General features: G+C 39.2%; 1 protein-coding gene and 1 pseudogene across 4 annotated transcripts in view; one reads left to right on the top strand and one right to left on the bottom strand.

The window, feature by feature from the left end:
• Positions 1-15,043, top strand: part of C11H8orf34 (chromosome 11 C8orf34 homolog) — a 365,888-nt gene that overhangs the window by 241,007 nt on the left and 109,838 nt on the right. The window lies entirely within an intron of this gene.
• LOC119826516 overlaps positions 1-15,043 on the bottom strand; it is a 30,686-nt pseudogene that overhangs the window by 9,925 nt on the left and 5,718 nt on the right.

Here is a 15,043-nt window from a genome sequence, read left to right as displayed (position 1 = left end):
GCTTACCAGGACAGATTCTAGCCTACATCTGTCTCGGGTTGAAGAATCATGGTGTCAGACTCATTTCCCTTCTTCCCAGCATTCTGTTCTATCTACCCCGCCTACCTATGTTCTGACCTATCAGGCCAAGCAGTTTTCTTTATCAATTAACCAATGAAAGTAACACATAGACAGATGACCCTCCTACATCAGGGACCCAAAGAAAATTTAGGATTATGTTTAAGTCCTGACTGGAGTATTCTGTTAGGTTTGATCATCTCAGCCAGCAGCCTTGAAGTTGTTTTAGATGTAGAACTCAGAAGCAATTGCAACAGAGGTGCTCTTAAACATTGGATCATCTGGGCCATCTATTCCAACTAGAGATTTTTCAGGGGGTCTTCCTTAACCAAACCTGATTTTTCTTAACCAGTAACGAATCCAAAGCCTCTTATTTCCTGTGGAAACAAAAATAAAACCTCTTCTCCAAAGTAACATATCTTTTGACTTACATTTTGAAGTCAAGGCACTTTTAAAATATATAGATTTGGATTAATCCAGCAGCATTTATAATCAAATGTCTTTTAGGAGTTGTTACTTCTCAGCAGTCAAACAATTCAAAGATAACATAATAACATATAGTATCCAGATTCTCTGTGTATTTTCCATCTTTATGTGGCCTTTCTTTACTCCATTTTTTATTTTTATTTTTATTTTTTTTTTTTTGAGACATGGCTTCTCTGTGTATCTTTATATGTCTGGATCTCACTCTGTAGACCAGGCTGTCTTTGAACTCAGAGAGATCCACCTGTCTCTGCCTCTCAGGTGCTAGGGTTAAAGACATGTGCTACCATGTCCTGCTACTCACTTTCTTCTTTTAAGGACTTACTTTCTCTATTCTTTTTTCTTTTCTGTCCCAAGACTATGTATATTTTTCAACACACTGTAAACTGGTTAGAAAATATTTTTTGGTCTGAATGTGTCTTTATTGTATATCTCTATCCTTCTCTGAGCACTTGAGTATTTATTTTACTAAGCAGCATGGCTAGGATTAAAGCTGTGGCTGTGGTAGCTGGCTCTGCCCCATTCTTTAGCTTTCTGAGAGTCTAGTTTCATGGAGGAGGTATAGGCAGGAGCCACGTTCATTGCCACACTCTGTGGAGTTTCTAGGTCCATGCCACCACAAAAGACATGCTGCCAGCTGTTCATAAACACCATTTAAGTGTTTGGTGGCAGGGCCTCTTAAAAGAGAGGCAAGGTTTTTGCCACTAGTGCTGTCAGGAAGCTTCTCTTAAAGGAGCCATACCTCTGCTTGCCTCTAGCAAACAGTGCGTAGAAAAAATGTTGCTACCATGAAGCTGCGCTTAACTCTGTTCTTTTGTGCCTAGAATCTTTTTTATTTTTTTAGATTTCTCAGGCTTTATGTGGAAATTCTTTATAAATAATGTTTGGGTCATTTGTAGACAGAAGTTTCTGTCCTACCTAGTCCCACAGCTGTTCAGTCCCAAAGAAATACATAGAGGCTTATATTAATTATAAACTCTTTGGCCTATTATAAGCCCCTGCTCCCTTCAGTTGCTTCATGTTAAATATTTGTTTATAGCAATAAAAAAGTAACTGTGATACTAAACTACTCATCTTCCTGATTATGAATAAACATTCTGAAATAACAAATAGATCCATACATCTATTGCTTGGCATGCCAGTCCTTTCAATCAAACCTTCAGATGGTTCAGTGGGGTCCTTTGGAGATGAAGAGCTGAAAAACTGGTAGGGTTTTAGCTAAGGTGAATTACCAACTCAGCAAAATTGCATTTCAGGCCACATCTGCGATGATTTGCTGAATCAGGAATGATGATTTTCAGAGTTGAGGACAGCAGGGGGTTTAAGTGTATGTCTGCCTCTGTCCATGCAGTAACTGTGCCTGCAAGATGTGGGACTTGGTCCTTGTTTGTGATCTAGAGCAAAAGCAAAAGTATGAAGAACACTTTCCGGCCGGGTGGCGGTGGCTCATGCCTTTAATCCCAGCACTCAGGAGGCAGAGGCAGGCGGATCTCTGTGAGTTTGAGGCCAGCCTGGTCTACAAGAGCTAGTTCCAGGACAGGCTCCAAAGCTACAGAGAAACCCTGTCTCGAAAAACCAAAAAAAAAAAAAAAAGAGAATACTTTCCTTCCTCCTAGAAGGCATCAGTGCCTTCTACGTTTCCTTTTCAATGTCTTGACTAAGTTCTCTAGCTAAATTAGACTTTTCAGAAAGTACCTGTGAATATTATGCCCGTCATTGTGTGGTTTTAATAGTCTTTGTGTAGAGAATTGAATCCATGCAAAACTTAGACTGGGAGCTTTACGCTAATGTACATGCTAACTCATTTTCCATTTCCAGCACAACTATAGAACACATGTCGGATGTTTCCAAAATATTTTGAGTCGCAAAGTGGATAATTATGCTGACTCTTTCCAAAACTGAATTGCTATGTCTAGAGCTACAGTTGGTTTAACTTCTAAAACTATAAACTCTAATTGGTTAAAGGCGAATATATGACTGCCCCCCAATTTCATGCTCTCATGCAGCATATTTCAAACTAAGCTTTACTTTGTGGAACTATGTGTTTTATCTTAAACAATGACCATGTTTCCACTTGTAAGAATTATAAACATATTCTATATCATATGGATAACCCTCTGAGTACTGAGTACTGTCATGTGACTTTAGTAACCACTCGAGTTAAACTATGTTGTGACAAGAGAAGAAACAGATTATTTGAGAAAAGAAACAGCTGCATTTAAAGACATCTTTGTTAGAGCTAAGTAAAGGTCAAGAAAAAAAATCGTTTCTCTATAAGAAATAAGTTTTCTCAACCACTCAAATGAAGAAAATAGAAGGTCATTGGAGACCAGAGAGTCATACTGTCTCTCTTAGTAGGATGTTTACTTCAAAATTTCAGACAAACCCTCATCTATGTTAAATTACTGTTAAAATGTAAATTTTCCTAATTAGAAAAAAATATTAGATAAGTCATCTAAGGAATATATACATACACACACACATATATGTTAAACACAATATGGAAAGGCTTTCTTCTAATCCAATTATTATTTAAATGAAACATAAATCAATACTGGGCTTCCCAGGGGCTTCCGTTCCTTTAGAAGTTATCTGTCAAGGTTTAAGATTCAGCTGATTTGGCTTGTGCATTTGCTGCACAGAATCACAAAATTAAGTGTGGTATAATCATAAGGGAGAAGAACACTTTTCCTCTTGGGTTGTTAGCTGCCACATTTTACAGCAGAAGACAGATTAACAAGAGAAGACAAGCCTATGAACACACAGGTAGAGAAGGCCAGGCATGGAGAAGGTACTGGACAGACTTAGAAAGGGAGGACAAATTTGGGTATTTGGACTTCTGTGGGTCCTTTCTCTACTGACAAGATGTCTGCTTATTTTGCTCCCCGCTTCTGTGCTTGACACTAAGTGGAGACAAGACCCAAACGGACATTTCTTTTGTCAATGGAAATTTCCCTTACAGAAGGTTCATTCCTACACCACTGGCAGAATTGTTTTCTTCCTGCTTTTTCTGAAAAGAATCCTATGCCCAATAATTGTATTTGGGGGTGGAGCCTTCTGACCTCCTCCGGCTTTACTTTGAGATCTTCTGCACAGCTGTGCCACCCCCACTGGCTGTTGAACTATACAGGTACAGTGGGTTAGAGGTGTTTGGCAAGCCTGGTGTGTTGGGACATTCACCCCCACATTTCTATATTGATGGACTTTGGAGATGGGACTTGTGGCCTCCCTTGAGTGGCTTTCAAAGAAGAGAGGGTTTGGAGAGATGGGTCGGTGGTTAAGAGCAGTGCTTGCTCTTCCAGAGGACTAGTGTTCAATTTCTGACACTTCTGTGGTGACTCCCACTTGCTTGTGACTCTAACCCCAGAGGAACTGACATCATCTTCTCATCTTACAGGCACTGGAGGAACACGGTGCGCAGGCATATATGTGGCTGAAATACACATATGCATTAAAATAAATAATAAGAAGCTTTTTTAGGATGAAAGCAGAGATACCACACACTACTTCTCTGTGAGACGCCTACCATTCTGTTACGACACAGTGGCCCTGTCAAGATTCTCTGGCAACCACATGCTGGATTTCTTGGCCTTTAGAGCTGAGAGAAATCTCTTTTCTTTATGATATGATATACTTGTGATATGACATTCTGTTACAGCAACAGGAAATGGACTAAGAAATTGGCACCAAGGAATGAAATTACTCATAATATTTTCTATCTAAACTAATTTTTATGATAGGTTCATAAAATTTAAACTCCAGACTGTCTTAGTTAGGGTTTCTATTGCTGTGCTGTAATGGAACACCACGATCAAAAGGCAGCTTGGGAAGGAGAGGGTTTATTTGGCTTATATTTCAGCATTGCTGTTCATCACTGAAGGAAGTCAGGACAGAAACTCAAACAGGACAGGATCCCAGAGGCAGGAGTTGATGTAGAGGCCATGGAGGGGTGCTGCTTACTGACTTGCTTCCTGTGGCTTGCTCAGCCCACTTCCTTATAGAACCCAGGACCACCAGCCCAGGCATGGCACACCAACCATGAACTGGGCTGTCCCCAATTGATCACTAAATGAGAAAATGCCTAACAGCTGGATCTCAAGAAGAAGCAGCTATTTCCTTAGCTGAGGCTCCTTCCTCTGATGATTTTAGTTTGTGTCAAGTTGACACAGAACCCCCCCCCCCCACAACACACAGACTGTTTTTTTCTTTTTTCAAAATTAAAGCACAGATATTTGTACTTCCATAGTTCTTAGTAGGAAAGCAAACATTCCGTGAGGCTGGGCTTTGAACAGTGACCTTAGAGATTCCCGTGTCTCATGGATTCACTGTAGTCAAGTGACAGCAAGGAGAAGGAATGCCTCCATCTGTGGTTGAGAACTAACAGCACATTTAGCCTTGGTACGCTTTTATAGTCTCGTCATATTAAGCAGAAAGGGATGTGGTGATCTGAAGTTGAATTCGATAACAGGAGACCACTGGACTCCCCCGAGCCAGTCATCATGTAGATGACAACTGCCAAACTATTTTACCTTTGTCATGAAGAGTATTAATTTGGAGATTCAAATTTTGTTTCAAAGGGACCATTATGAGATTCAGTCAAAAGTGTGACGTAAAGTCAGATTAAAGCTTCACTGTGGCTCGAAGAGTTTTTGAGCTGAGTTGGATGATGAAGCCTCGGGTTCAAGAGAAACAAGACCCCCACCCTGACCTTGCCGGGAATATTGATCTGCTTCTGCTGTCAGTACCTATTTCTCCAGTGCTTGGAGAAAGAATAACACAAGAGAATCTGTAAGGTAGTGCAACTTTTTAATTTTTTTGGGGGTTTGTTTCTTGATGGCAGACAAAGAGAAGCAAAAAGACACTCGCAAGAACTGTTGACCCAGGAATATTCAAAATGTGGTAAGGATTTAAATGTCAAATTTGGAAAGTCTGGAAGGAGGTATGAGTTTCAGAAGGAAAATTTATATTTGAATAACTTAAATATGTATGTTAAAGGAAAGCCAGAATGCAAAAGTTACAGCAAACTAAACCAAAAATCCAGGTGAAGGCCAGACAAACAAGGGAAACGGGAACATTTTCTATTTCCTGACACGAGGCTTTTGGGGATTTCTTTTTCATATCAAAATATGAAAATAGTCAACAGTAAGGATAAAGAGGAGTGTTGTGAGCTTCCCTTCCAACTGTTTTGAATACTGGCTAACATTTTTACATCAACATTGAAAACAAAAACCCTGTTAAAACAGCAAGGATCACATCCCGAACCGGAAGGGCATTGTGATACTGTTTCCCTCCCTGTGTCTTTCATCTCCTGCATTCATTTGCCTGGCTTCCCGTTTCTTTCAGCATCTGAATGAAGCCTTGTGTGGCCAGCTGGACCCTGTTTATTTTTGAACGTTCCATGAACTCATAAAATTACAGGATGTATTGGGGACTTTGCTCTGAGATCCAGTGTGTGTCACTGTTGGTTCTGAACGTGTGTATTTCAAGGGAAAAAGAAAACGAGGGATCCAGGTGAGGGTGAAATTCAAATGAACCTGAATATTTTCTGTGTGACACGTCCCCACATCACACAGAAAGTGTGAAGTGTAAGGAAGCAGGAGTTTAGAGGGAAACTAGGGATACAGCAAATTCTGCTTCAAGAAATAGTCATGGATTTGTTAGCAAATATCCAGCTTAAAGAAGAGAAGGGCCATTGAGAAGGCTGGCTAGTCTCTTCTCTAAGCTCCAGACTTTGGTCTTTTTAGCAATGCTTTGAAAATTATTATGAACACTGACAGAATATAGAACTTTAATCCCCAAGATGATGTTTGATTTCTAAGAAGAATATGAAAGTAGCACAATATTTGGACAGTAATAATGCAGGACCACTATTTATAAGAACTATGCTAATAAAAATGTGAGTCGAGTTTAGTTTCCAAAACTAACCATCTTTTCCCACTTAGTTTTTAAAATATACAGCAGTCAAATGAAAGCTGGAATTTTTATATGGTAAAAGGAAGGCAGGGTTTGTGCTATCTTTACATGAATAAATAAATGATTCAAATACAGAATACTTATGCCTTAAATTTTCTAATGTTATTCTATTAGTATAGAATAGATAAAGTGAGAATTTTTTAATATAAATAGTTGTGTAACTTGCAAGTGTCTTATTTCAGGAAATCTCAAGAACATCAGAAAAACCGTAGCAGTCACTGCATCTTAAACTGGGGTATCCAATAGTCAATACAGTAAATACAGTTCAGAAAGCAGAAAACGCTCTCCCCTTCCTTATCGGTTGGTTTTGTTTGTTTTTTGACAACTCTCCTAATTATTTCTCATCATTGTTCACCATCCAGGGATATAACAAATAAGTTAAGTTCAACAAATCTGTGAATTATTCTCAGTGAAACTATTCTCTTCATTCCCAACACCCCCCCCCCCCAAAGGAGGGAATGGAAGATAAAGGGTGTGGAAATGCAGCGTCTGAGTTAATACCTGTGACATGATTCATACTTAGACATCATATATAGAGCCATGGAACTCGACAACCAATCATCGATTCAGCTACATTTTTTTTTTTTTTACAGAAAAACTGACTACTTAGTGGTATTATAGGAAATACTGAGACTATTTCCATATTAAGTTGTAGAAAGGAACTACATTTTATAATAAAATTTTATTATTTTTAAGTGTGTGTGTATGTGTGTTTGCGTGTGTGCACGTGTGTACACGTGTGCACAATTGAGTGTATAAATTTAGGTCCCTTCAGGCCATAAGAGAGTATTGAATACTCTCTTATGTAGCTGGAGTTAAAAGTAGCTGAGAGTACAATGAATTTTTTTTGTAAAGGTATCCAACTCTTGCAAAGAAAAGATTCCCTTTATTTGTTCTACCATATTTTATTTTTATTTTCTATTTATTTATTTATTTATTTATTTATTGATTGATTGATTGGTTTTTCGAGACAGGGTCTCTCTGTAGTTTTGGAGCCTGTCCTGGAACTAGCACTGTAGACCAGGCTGGTCTCAAACTCACAGAGATTCACTTGCGTTTGCCTCCCAAGTGCTGGGATTAAAGGTGTGTGCCACCACTGCTTGGCCTATTTTTATTTTTTAATTTTAATTTATTTTTAAATTTTATTTTATATTCTATCCACAGTTTTTCTCCCACCCATCCTCCTGCCTCCCCCATCCTTGCTGCCTCCCCAGCCCACCCCCTATCCACTCCTCTCAGCAGGGAAGGGCTCCCATGGGAAGTCAACAAGTCTGGCCCATTAAGTTGGGGCTGCACCAAGCCCCTCCACCCTTCAAGGTTAAGCATGACATCCTACCATAGGGAATGGGCTCTGACAAGCTAGTTCATGTACCAGGGATAGATCCTGGTTCTACTGCCAGGTGCCTCACAAATAGTCCAATATTTCAACATTATCTTCCACATATGAAGGACATACTTGGTCCCATTGAGGCTCCAGAGATGTCAGTCTGGAGTTTTTGAGTTTCCACGATCTTAGTTCTGCTGTCTCTGTAGATTTCTCCATCATGATCTTGACCTCCCTTGCTCATATATTCCCTCCTCCCTCTCTTTGATTGCATTCCCGGGGCTCAACATGGGGCTTTGGTTGTGGACATCTGCACCTGGTTCCTTCAGTTACTGGATTAAGGCTCTATGATGAAGATTGGGGTATCACCAACATGATTTCAGGGAAAGGCCACTTCAGGCATCCTATCCACTAGTGCTAGGAGTCTTAGTTGGGGTCATCCTTGTGAATTCTTGGGAATTTCCCTAGCACCAGGTTTCTCCCTAATCCTGTAATGGCTCTCTCTCTATCAGGATCTCTCTTTTATTGCTCTCCCATTCCAACACCCACCGACCATCCCATTCCCTCATGTTCCTATCTCCCATTCCTTTCCCTTTACCACACCCCTTACCCCAGTTGACCCAGGAAACCTCATCTAATACCCCTTCCCCAGGCGATCCATGCATCCCTCTTAGGGTCTTCTTTGTTACTTAGCTTCTCTGGAGCTGTGGATTGTAGTCTGATTAAATTTTGCTTTACATCTAATATCCACTTACAAATGAGTACATAGCCTGTTTGTCTTTCTGAGTCTGGATTACCTCACTCAGGATGTTTTTTTCCTATCTCCATCCATTTGCCTACAAATTTCATGATGTGATTGTTTTTTTCACTGCGGAGTAATACTCTGTTATATAAATATACCACATTTTTTAAAAAAAAACTTTCTTCAGTTGAGGGGCATCTAGGTTGTTTCCATGTTCTGAAGATTACAAATAATGCTGGTATGAACATGGTTGAGTGAGTGTCCTTGTGGTATGATTGAGTATCCTTTGGATATATGCCCAGGAGTTTATTTACTGGGTCTTGAGGTAGATTGATTCCCAATTTTCTGAGAAACTGCCATACTGATTTCCAAAGTGGCTATATAAGTTTATACTTGTAACATCAGTGAAGGAGTGATCCCCTCCTTTTTTTTCTGTTTAGCTCTGTACCCTATTTTTTAAATTGGATTATTTTGTATTTTGATGTCTAGTTTCTTGTGCTTGGGAGATCAGCCCTCTGTCAGATATGGGTTGGTGAAGATCTTTTCACATTCTGTAGGCTGTCATTTTTGTCTTATTTACCGTGTCCTTTGCCTTACAGAAACTTTTCAGTTTCAGGAGGTACCATTTATTGATTGTCTGTGCTGCTGGTGTTATAGTTAGGAAGTGGCCTCCTGTGCCAATGCATCCAAGGCTACTTCCCACTTTCTCTTCTATCAGCTTCAATGTAACTGGATTTATGTTGAGGTCCTTGGTCCATTTGGACTTGATCTTTGTGCATGGTGATAGATGTGGATCTATTTGCAGTCTTCTATATATTGGCATTCAGTTATGCCAGCACCATTTGTTAAAGATGCCTCCCTTTTCCCATTGTAACAATGTGGCTTCTTTGTCAAAAATCAAGTATTCTTATGTGGATTAATGTCGGGGTCTTCAATTACACTCCATTGGTCCACCGGTCTGTTTTTATGATAATACCAAGCTGTTTTTATTACTATAACTCTATAGTAGAGTTTGAAGTCAGGGATGATGAGGCTTCTAGAAGTTCATTTATTTTACAGGATTGTTTTCACTATTCAGGATTTTTGTTTGTTTGTTTTTTCTATATGAAGTTGAGTATTATTCTTTCAATGTCTGTGAAGAATTGTGTTGGGATTTTAATGAGGATTACATTGAATCTGTTAATTACTTTTGGTAAGATTGCCATTTTTACTGTATTGATCATACCTAAGCAAGAGCATGAGACATCTTTCCATTTTCTAATATCTTCTTTAATTTATTTCTTTAGAGACTTAAAGTTCTTGTCATACATGACTTTAACTTGTTTGGTTAGTGTTACCTTAAGATACTTTATGTTATTTTTGGCTATTGTGAAGGGTGATGTTTCTCTAATTTCTTCTCAGCTTCTTTATCATTTGTACAAAGAAGGGATACTGAATTTTTTAGTTAATATTGTATTCTGCCACACTTATAAAGGTGTTATCAGCTGTAGGAGTTCCAAGGTAAAGTATTGGGGTCACTTAAATATACTACCATATTATCTGCAGATAGCGAAAGTTTGACTTCTTTTCAATTTGTATCCTCTTGATCTCCTTTTATTGTCTTATTTATTGCTCTAGCTAGAACTTTGAGGACTATCTTGAATAGATATGGAGAGAGTGGGCAGCCTTGTCTTGTTCTTGATTTTAGTGGAATTGCTTTAAGTTTCTCTCCATTTTACTTGATGTTGGGTGTCAGCTTGTTGCATTTTTGTGTGATTTCAATATCAAGGTAACTGGAGCATCATTAAAGGAGTTTGAAGATGTTTCTTCTGTTTCTATTGTATGGAACAAGTTGAGGAGAATTGGTTTTAGCTTTTCTGTGAAGTTTTGGCAAAATTATGTGCTGAAGCCTGGGTATTTTATCTTTTTTGGTTGAAAGATTTTTGATGACTGCTTCTGTTTCCTTGGGGGTTGTAAATCTATTTAAATTGTTTATCTAGTCCTGATTTAATTTTGGTATGTGGCACCTATCAAGAAAGTTGTGCATTTTTTTTTAAAAAAATTCCCATTTCGTGGAGTACAAGTTTTTGAAGTCTGATCTGATAATTCTCCAGATTTCCTCAGTGCCTGTTATTATGCCCCCTTTTCATTTCTGATTATGTTACTTTTGATATTCTGTCTGCGCCTTTTGGCTAGTTTGTCTATCTTTGATTTTCTCAAAGAACCAACTGTTTGTTTCATTGATTCTTTGTATTATTCTCTTTGTTTCTACTTTTGTTTATTTCAGCCTTCAATTTCATTATTACCGGGAGTCTACTCCTCCTGGGTGAGTTTGTTTCTTTTTGTCCTAGAGTTTTCAGGTGTTCTGTCAATTTGCCAGTGTGGCATTTTCTCCAACTTCTTTATAAAGACATCTAGTGCTATGAACTTTCCTCTTAGTACTGCTTTCACAGTGTACCATAAATGTTGTACCCATATTTTCATTAAATTCTAGGAAGTTTTTAATTTTATTTTTATTTCTTCCTTGATCCAGGGATAATTCAGCTGAGCATTATTCGGTTTCTATGAGTTTGCAAGCCTTTGGAATTTGCCTTGTTGAATTCTAGCTTTAAATTATGTTGATCCAGTAAGATACAATAAGATTCCAGTTCACACACACACACACACACACACACACACACACACACACACACACACATATATATATGTTGAGGTTTTCTTTCTTTGTGACCGAGTATGTAGTCAGTTTTAAAAAAGGTTCCATGAGGTGCTGAGAAGAACATATATTCTTTTGTGTTTGGATGGAATATTTTATAGGTGTCTACTAAGTCCCTTTGAGTCATAACATCTGATAATTTCCTTGTTTGCCTGTTCATTTTCTGTCTGGTAGACCTGTCCATTGGTAAGGATGGGGTTTTGAAATCTCACACTAATAATGTGTGGTGTTTGATGTGCAATGTAAACTTTAGTAATGTTTCTTTTACAAATGTGTATGCCCTTGTATTAGGGGCATAGATGTTCAGAATTGAACTTCATCTTGATGAATTTTTCCTGTGATGAATATGAAATGTCCTTTATTTCTTTTGAAGGACATTAGTTTGAAGTCTATTTTGTTAAGTATTGGGAGAGCTACACCAGCTTTCCTCCTAGGAAGGTTTGATTGGGAAATCTTTTCACAACTTTTTTCTCTGAGGAAATGTTTGTCTTTGAAGTTGAGGTGTGTTTCTTTTATGAAGACATAGGGTTGTGTGGGAGCCTCTTGGTTGCTAGATTCAGTTCCACTTCCCAGTGCAGAGGACTGTGGATTGCTATCAATTCTGTGAGATTACCCCCTTATAAATAAAACTTTATTATACAAAACCATGTTCAAAGTGGGTTTGCATCCCAAAGGCCATTGGCTGAAGGAGTTCCCACAGCATTCAGGTCTTCCTGTTGCAGGACTACAAGATTCTGGAGGTGCCATATTGTTCTTTAGGTTGTTGAATGTATTCTTGCCTTGGCGTCTATTCATTTCTTACTCCATTTGGTGCAGGCAGTGTGTTTGCTTCTTTGTCCAATCATTGCTGTAGGTGTCTGTGTCTCAAAGATCCTCTCTTGGACCAATAGGTTCAGTCACTCTCTGTGTTTAGGGAGTCACTCTTGATCTGCTCTGTGCATTGGTTTTCTGTGTCTCAAGGAGTCACTGACATCTCTGGAGACAGGTGGATTTTGGGATGGAGTGGGACTTGTAGATTACAGGGACTAATGAAGGGTTGCTGGAGAAGCCTGTCTGTAGGAGGCTTGCCCTTGTGGCTGGGATGGGTGGGGGAGAGGCCTGGAGTTTTGCTGGGGGGGGGGAGAGCTGGGGCCTAGGGCCTGGTCTGTCCAGCTGAGAGGTTGGTCACTTATCTCTTGGTCCTCTCTGTGCAGTTACAGTCTGTCTCAGGGAGACACTGAGGCCACAGGAGTTGGATGTGTTTCAGGGCTGATTGGGACTTCAGATTGCAGGATCAATGGTGGGTCCTGTAGAAGGCTTGTCCTTGTGGCTGGGGTGGGCAGGGGAGGGGCCTGGGGTTTTGTACGGGGGCCTAGAGCTTGGAGACTAGGCTGTTGAGCTGGAAAGCTGTCACTTACCTCTTGGTCCTCTCTGTGCAGTTGCAGTCTGTCAGAAATGCTTTCTTAATGATGGGTGAGGTCTGTACTTAGCTATGAGTACAAGCACAAATATTTAGACTGCAGATAGAAATGATGATGCTTTAGTAAAGTGGCAGTTGTAAATTCTCCTCCACAATCCATGACTTCACTAGTTCTGGATAGCAAGAGAAATAATCTTCCCTAGGGGAAAGCATGCCAATTGGTTGCTCAGTGCCAAATGGTCAACTGGAAAACATACACAAAGTAGCATTATAGAGGCTAAGCAGGTTGTGTTTACATATTTAGGAATAGATATGTATATATGTATACATATATGTATGGAACAATATTTAATAGAAAAAAGTCATGATTTTCTGAGAGAGAGAGAGAGAGAGAGGAGAGAGAGAGAGAGAGAGAGAGAGAGAGAGAGAGAGAGAGAGAGAGAGAGAGAGAGAGAGAGGATAGTAGAGTGAGATAAGGGAAGAAGAAGTGATATAATTATATTAGAGCCGGGTGGTGGTGGCACACGCCTTTAATCCCAGCACTCAGGAGGTAGAAGCACGTGGATCTCTGTATTTTCGAGGCTATGCTGGTCTACAAGAACTAGTTCCAGGACAGGTTCCATAGCTACAAAGCTCAAAAAAGGCTTTATATAATATTATATATTATATAGCTGGGCCATGGTGGTGCACACCTTTAATATCAGCACTCGGGAGGCAGAGGCAGGCGGATATCTGTGAGTTCAAGGCCAGCCTGGTCTACAAGAGCTAGCTCCAGGACAGGCTCCAAAGCTTTATATAATATTATATATATATATATATATACATATATATACATATATATACATATATACATATACATATACATATATAATATTATATATATTGCCTTTTTTGAGCTTTGTATATATATACACATATATACATATATATTAGAATCTCAAAAATAAAAAAAAATCTCTAAATTTTTGCACAATGAAAGTGTCCTTTGCTTCGTACCATTCTGAAGCTGTTACGGAGTACACCAAGTGTGTTCCAAACACTATAGTGGGCACTGAGATTCACCATCTCTAACTTCTCCAACAGCAGTTCCAAAGGGGCACTCTTTCAGTCTGGTTTGCAGCTGGACAATGATGCCCAGAGACTCTGCAGATTTCCTTTTAGCACTAGCTTGTCAAAAGAGCATCAAGGTTAAAGAGCAGGTTTGTGTCTCATTTTCTCTGCTATGGTGAATGTACGCCTTTTGTTTATCCCTCCTAACCCAATCCTGATCTGAGAGGAATGTAGATTGTCTGAATACATAAAGTAGTGTTACATCACAGGCCCAAATCAACAAAACTAACCACACATACATTAAAATCCCCAAAATCATGAGCCCAAATAATCCTTTCTTTTGTATAAGATGACTGTCTCAGGAAGTTTGTTATAGTGCTACAAAAATAGCATAGTGATACAGAGGAAGGTGAGTAATTTGTTCTCAAGGGAGGTCTCTGTTGGAATGCATCTATAGAACTAAAGACAATTTGACAATAAAATACAAGTTTATTATTATGAATGTATTACTTGTGTATGGGTACACCTGTGATGTGAGTAGTTCTTAAAGTGGTGGCTTTGAATTTTAGCTTATGTAGCCTCTTTAACAAACAACATCACATTTTTGGACAAGTAGAGATAAGGGACTTTGATCTATAGGGTAGTATCCTGTGGCAAATAAACAAATGGTATCCAAAGGCTGGATAACGTAGCTTCTTAATAGATCTTGAGGTGATCAACCCCAAGCAATAAGGATTTAAAAATGTCTCCAATGGTTAACCTCCTCTTTTCTGGGCAGAAGGGAGAGGTTTGTAGGGAGTTTCCTTTGATCCTTGAAAAACTATTACTGCTTCAGGCAGACAGAAGGAAGGTAAAGAGGCTCACACTCACTTGTTCCTATTAATCTTCTGCTCAACTATCCTTTATTTCAGGTGATAGTATATGCTGGCCTTCTACAATGGGCTAAGAGGAATGTTGCTAGTACTTTAAAATTATCAGTACATAAAGATAAAGAGCTAAGCCCAGCGGTGGTGGTGCACGCCTTTAATCCCAGCACTCGGGAGGCAGAGGCAGGCGGATCTCTGAGTTTGAGGCCAGCCTGGTCTACAAGAGCTAGTTCCAGGACAGGCTCTAGAAACTACAGGGAAACCCTGTCTCGAAAAAACAAAAAAAAAGAAAAAAGAAAAAAAGATTAAGAGCTAATGAATCATACCAGATATCTGGGAAGAAATTGAGAGAAAACTTAGAGAGACTATTTATCTAAAATCCTTGTCTAAGTAAGGTGGTGGAGTTTGTTGGTATTTCCAGCACTCAGTAGCTACGAAGAGGAAGATGAGGAGC

This window comes from Arvicola amphibius, chromosome 11 (assembly GCF_903992535.2).
Source record: "Arvicola amphibius chromosome 11, mArvAmp1.2, whole genome shotgun sequence".
In the NCBI taxonomy this organism is placed as follows: Eukaryota; Metazoa; Chordata; class Mammalia; order Rodentia; family Cricetidae; genus Arvicola; species Arvicola amphibius.
Note: the sequence above shows the minus strand (reverse complement) of the source record. Positions and strands in the feature narration are given on the sequence as shown.